The sequence below is a fragment of the Gekko japonicus genome, unplaced genomic scaffold (assembly GCF_001447785.1).
Source record: "Gekko japonicus isolate JY-2015 unplaced genomic scaffold, Gekko_japonicus_V1.1 scaffold320, whole genome shotgun sequence".
Lineage (NCBI taxonomy): Eukaryota > Metazoa > Chordata > Lepidosauria > Squamata > Gekkonidae > Gekko > Gekko japonicus.
The window spans coordinates 1,043,440-1,049,494 of NW_015168660.1; positions in this window are offsets into that span (position 1 = coordinate 1,043,440).

The following is a 6,055-nucleotide window of genomic DNA, read 5'->3' on the forward strand; positions in this document are numbered from 1 at the left end:
CGGGAAAGCAAAACAAAGGGGGAGGGGGCGGCTTATCTGATTACCAACTTTAGCCCAGGTTTCTCATATTTTCTGCTTTTTACCTGGATGGAAGGTCTCCTTTGCTGGAATACAGCTGGGTTGTGAAATTTGCTTCTGCAGAGTGTGCTTCAGTGATTTGTGGTAAACTCACAACACAACACAACAGAGTGTGCTTGTGCTGCTTTAAAAAGGGTCCCCACTGAAGACAACACCGTGCCTGCCATCGAGGACCCCGATCCCATAAATTGCTCTTGCTTCAGCAGCGCTAAGGGCTGCATGCAAAACCTGGGAAGAGGTTGCCAACAATGCTCCCTCTAAGCTGTGGAGTCTTGTGAGCCAAAATTCTCCTTTGTGAGCTACTGGCATTAAAGTTGTGAGTGAGCAATTTGGCTACTGCATAAATTAGTTTGCTCTGGAGCCATCCTTCCTGAGCTAGGATAAAAATGTGTGAGCCGGAGGCTAAAATACTGTGAGCTAGCTCACACTAACTCAGCTTAGAGGGAACACTGGTTGCCAACTACTTTGCTGATCCTGCACCAGTGCATTGACCAGCGCGGCACGAAGACGCTTTTCCCATGGCAGTTTTCACAAATGATGCTAAGAGGTGTGGCTGCAATTGTTAAACAGGTGACTGTCCCGAATGCCTTGGTGAGTGTATGGAAGTCATTTCACAGCTTTGTACTGCAGGTCCTTGGGCAGCATTAAGAGGACAAACCTGCCAGTTTCCTCTTCTCTGTGCTTGTCTAAAAGTGCCATCAATGGACAGCAGACGTAGGGTGACCCTGGAGGGTTTTCAAGGCAAGAGACGCACAGAGGTGGTTTGCCATTGCCTGCCTCTGCATAGGAGCCCTGCACTTCCTCAGCGGTCTCCCATCCAGGTCCTAAACCAGGGCCGACCCTGCTCAGCTTCCAAGAGTTCAGGGGACCTGGCCAGCCTGGGGTATCCAGGTCAGGGCCCCTCTTCTTTAGAGCTGCTAAAAGTGAAGGCAGCTGTCCTCCACGAAAACACACTTAACATGCTGCTCTCTAGGCCAGGGGTGTCAAACATGTGGCCCGGGGGCCGTATCAGGCCCCCGGAGGGCTTCCATCAGGCCCGCAGTGGAACTGGCCATCTCCTGCTTCCAGTTCTTCTTCTGCTGCTGCATCATAGCTTGCTTCGCCAGACTCTCTTAATCACTCAGCCATTTAATGTTTTAACCTGGGTCCTAGATTCAGAACTCTATGAGATTTCTGTGGTGAATGTCAATAAATCAAAAGTAGGTTTGCAGGTTACAGAGCTAATGTTTTAAGCATGTTTTTATTTTAAGTTTTAAAAAATCTTTGTGTTTGTGTCCTTTATAAAGTTCATATCTCCACTACCTGGCATTACATTTTATGACACATATGGCCCGGCCCAGCAAGGTCTCATTTATGTCAGATCCGGCCCTCATAACAAATGAGTTCAACACCCCTGCTCTAGGCCATGGCATTCAGCAACCTTTCTTGGCACCCAAGTGTTTTTAGAAAGTGGATCGGTGGGGCTCGTGCTCAGCAGGGCATCTGATTCCCTAGCACTCAAACAGCAAACTGCTGTTGGCGGAAGAACACTGGAGCCTTCCCTTTCTATACGTGCTCTCACAAACAAGCTATGTATTTGGCTTTTCTGAGTCATAACGATACCTGTGCTTTGAGCTGGGGTCCCCAATCCTTTTACGCCTTCGGGCAGCTTTGGAATTTTGACACAAGAGTGGTGGGCGCAATCTCAAAATGGCTGCCACTGAGGCAGCGCCAACCGTAAAATGGCTGCCACAGGAAGGCAGAGTCACACATACAGGGGAGGCCCAAGTGCAGGGGAGAAGATGGGTAATAAAAAAATACACTGGGAAAGTGAGAAAATGAACAGTGTTGGCCGCTGCCACTGAACCAAAGTTAATCTGCATAGCCAATCAGATTGGCAGTGGTAAAACATAATTTCCCTTTCAAGAGAGTGTCAGCTTTCTGGGAAGACAACCTAGTCCCCCTGCAACGGTTACACATGCAATCTTGGTTTCCTACTCTGTTCTGTCCAGTTGTTGTCGTGACCTGCAGCAATCGGCCAGAGAAAGTTCTTCACCTATTGCAGATAAAACATGACCACGGTGGCATTTCTGTTGATCAAACCAGTTGGAGGGGAAAGATACAGAGTTCATTTCACAAGCTGGCAACCTTGACCACCAGTTGGGGCATAAACAGTTAAAAGAGACCAGTTTTCGCACTGGTGCAACAGGGAGGGGGGGGGATCCCTTCACAACACCTCTGTTCTGTGGCTTTTTGTACAGAAGAATCCCCCAGTTCCCAGGACAGGCATTTCAGGGTCAAAAAAGAGGCTCCCAATAAAACAGCTGGAGCAATCCACCCTCACTTAAGCCATCTGCCCACAGACTTGCCAATTTTTCTGTTAGGCACCGTGCCATTAGACAGGTTGATGCACAGGCTTGAGCGGGCGACAATGCTGAACATGCTATGGAAAGAGCCGCCTTGCTTATTTCTGCATATCAGACTTCAGCAAAGAAGCACAGGGCTGGTTCCAGCTGTGTCCTGCCCCCCCCGCCCCCCCGTCAAACCTCAGAACGTGCTGTTAGAAAAGACCTTTAAATAAATCGCAGCTCTCATACAAGCGAAAAGCGTACAGTAATGAAAAGACAAAACGCGTGGTTTGTGAAAATTAATTTCTTTATAAAAATACGTTTACAAAAATCAGTGGTATTACGGAAAGCAACCTATAAAAACCAAAAAAAAAGACCCCAGAAAGGCAACTTTACAGACATATGAAGACCTCTTCTTTTTCAGACGGTGCCGCTTCTGCACAACAACACACAAAACACAAGGGACACGGAGGGAAGACCTAGGAAATTCAGTAGTGGGAAGTCCCATGTGATTTCAGTAACTCAATTATCTTCCTTTATTGCAATCCACTCGCTTTCTCAGAAAGAGATGGATTAGTAATGGCAAACAGTCGTCTTTGTGGGGTTGTTTCAAACCAGGTCACTCTGCCCTAACCTTATGTGCAGGAAGGATCTGTGCATGTGTGTGTGTGTGTGTGTGTGGGGACAGGGAGGGAAGGCACCGTGTCGCTTTGACCCCACCAAGTCAACAGAGCTGTGGAAGGGGGGGGGGGGGTTAGAAAGCTGGAGAGATGTAGGCCTGCCAGCTCTGTTCCCTATAACCTAAGATGGCCCACATACAGAGGGCACCATAGCACCTGCCGTCCAGTTCCCTCAAATCACCTCTTCCTTTAAAAAAAATTAACTGGTATTCCATTCAAAATAAGACTATTGAAACAGTATTGCATATACATTCAGTTTCTCATGGGACCAACGTGAAGGTAAATGTGACCTCTGCAAGAGTGAGCCCGTGTTCCAGCCAAAGTCATAAACACTTATGAATGCAATTACTTTCATGGGGGAATGATGAAGATGCATCTGAGTTGTGACTTCTCCCATGGAAAAGAGCAGGACTCAGCGCTTTAAGCAGATTGTATCAGTTTCCTTCCAGTTGATTCCTACAGCTTCCATTTGCCTTGTAGCACGAAAGGGAGAGAGAGGGGTTTTTTTTAAACTCTCCAGCCTCCAGCACCAGCCTGTCAGGAGCATTTTAAAGGAAGCGTTCTTTAAAAACACCCCTTTTCTCCTTTTGAAAGTTAACAGCAAAACAAGGAGCCCAGTTTCAACATGGGGAAACCAAATGAACCAAGTGCCAAGGACAGTTATTCACAGTCAAAGGATGGCTGCTCACTTACCCTTTTGAGTGTTCTCTTCGAAATTCTAACCTCCAGGCCTACACATCTTTATCAAAATCTGTGGGCAGCAGTTGATTGCAAAACAAGCAAGTCCTCCTTGGTGTGTGTGGAAGCGGACGCCCCCCCAGGGTATGTGCAACAAGCACTAGTTCAGGGAAACGCTTGGCCTTATCAGTCCAGCAGGCTCATAAAAACACAGCTTTTACAAGATATATTTGGTGAAAGAGGTGATTTTAGTTTTCTGGCCTGGACTCTTGGGCCCTTTTTTGGCATTCTATTTCTGAATCTGCGTGAGCATGAACGAAACAAAGTCAGTACCAACTTTCTGCAGATGAAGACACAAAAATTGTGGAAATTCTGGTAATAAGACAGTGCTGACCACCAAGCTGGAACACACACACACTTAAGAAATTGTAGGCGTCCTTAAGTAGCTTGTTTTACTTTAATTGCCTACTCTCTTTTTTGTGTGTCTCTTAGTGATTCTGTTATGTGTATTTTATATTTCTATGTTGTATATTTTGTAATATCTTATTTTGGTGCTCCTTGCTGAAGTGTTTGGATTGTTCTGGCTGGATGCCGTAATCAAATCTCTTCTTCCTCTGCCAAAGAATTTGTCTAAGAACACTTAAAAACAGAGATGCTTCATACCCAAACATATAAAGAAAAAATGTTTTAAAAAACTTTTCAACAGAGGTACTTGGCTGTCAATATTCTTAAGTTTCGAAACCAAAGTCGGGAGAAGGGAGGGCAAGAGAAAGGATATATAGAAAACAGGTTACTCTACTGCTTCCCCCCTTACACACACCAGCCCTGAAAGGCTGCCGTGGCAAAGACTACTAACTCCAGTTTGCACCAGGATTCACTAATGCAAGTCCCTGAAATACAAAAATCATATGTGCTACCTACTTTCTGCTAAGATACCACCGGGAAAGGAGAGAAATGCTTAAACCAGGCACTCTAACATAGCCCCTGAGAAGTCACCCGGTTCGATCATTTTACCGTGTCCTAAAATATTAAGAGAAAATGGAAAGGGGGGGGGGTGAATAACTGAGAAGAAATAATCCTTTAATGGCAGAGCTGTCTGCTAAGCTGTGTGTGTGTGGGGGGGGTGATGACGACACGACACAGCCTCATCTGCTCTTGTGCTTTTAGCAGCAACGTGACATGCAGAAATCAAGCAAGTGAAACTTTTACGTAGCATAAACATTACGAGAAGCAATATCCTGGCCATCAAGCGACTGTCACAAGTTACGGACAGAAGGGCTAGTTTAGAAGATGTCAAGTCAAACAACGTGATGCGCAAGTATTAAGCAGGCGAAGGTTTTCCTGGCATGGAGAGAAAGCAGTGGGACTGAGCCTCACATGCTAAATACGCCTGGATACCTGGCTGCTGGCAAAAAGCAGGAGCAGTAAAAAAGTGACACTGCAAGCATCAATTTGGTGCTTTGGAAGCAGCGAAAACATGGATCGTTCAGTGGTTGCGTTGGCCTTTTTCGTTTCAACGATGACTTCTCCCCAAAACCATGTGATTTATACTTGCTGGAGCAGCCAAACAAGGACGCTTGCCATTTCAAGTACATCTGCAGCACCACAGCCTTCGACCTTCTCCAGGTCGCCAGCTTTTTGTGAACCAGCTCCTGTGCCGATTTTGGAGGAAAGGTCGGTTGGCAAACCTACCTTCAGCATCCATGCTTAAAAATGGCTTTGCTGGGCTCAGACAGTCCATGCACATGAATGTTTCATTCTGGGCCAATACATTTCTTTAGAAACAAAAACAAACCCTGAAGCCATCAAGATTGAAGGACACATTTGGAAACATCCCAAGGTACAACTTTCCCAGAATTTGCACTGTCTCAGAGGTTAGGAAAAGGATCCCTATTTGCACACTTCCCTACATGGTGACTTCACCAAATGCGGAAAGCTAGCAAATCAGGAAGAGAGATTTGGGGCTTCCGCTATGGGATCCCACCCATTTGCAGTCAGGAAAGGTACAACCATAGGAGGGGCTGTTGTGGTTCATCTTTCCAGATGTGGAAATCAGTGTAAAAGCTTGCCAATTTGGCAATTTCCATGCAAGAGTGGCACTGAGTAATTATTGTCTTCAGAAGCTGTGCGGTTGCGAGCAGTTGTATGAGGCCAGGGCTTCTGTGACTCCCATTCTAGGACTGAGAATTGTGTTGCATTTTGTTACAGTTTCATAAGCACAGATGGGCGACCTTTAACCATCAGTCCTTTCTTGCAAAAGGGGACAGAAGGGAGTCAGGGTCATTGGCTCCT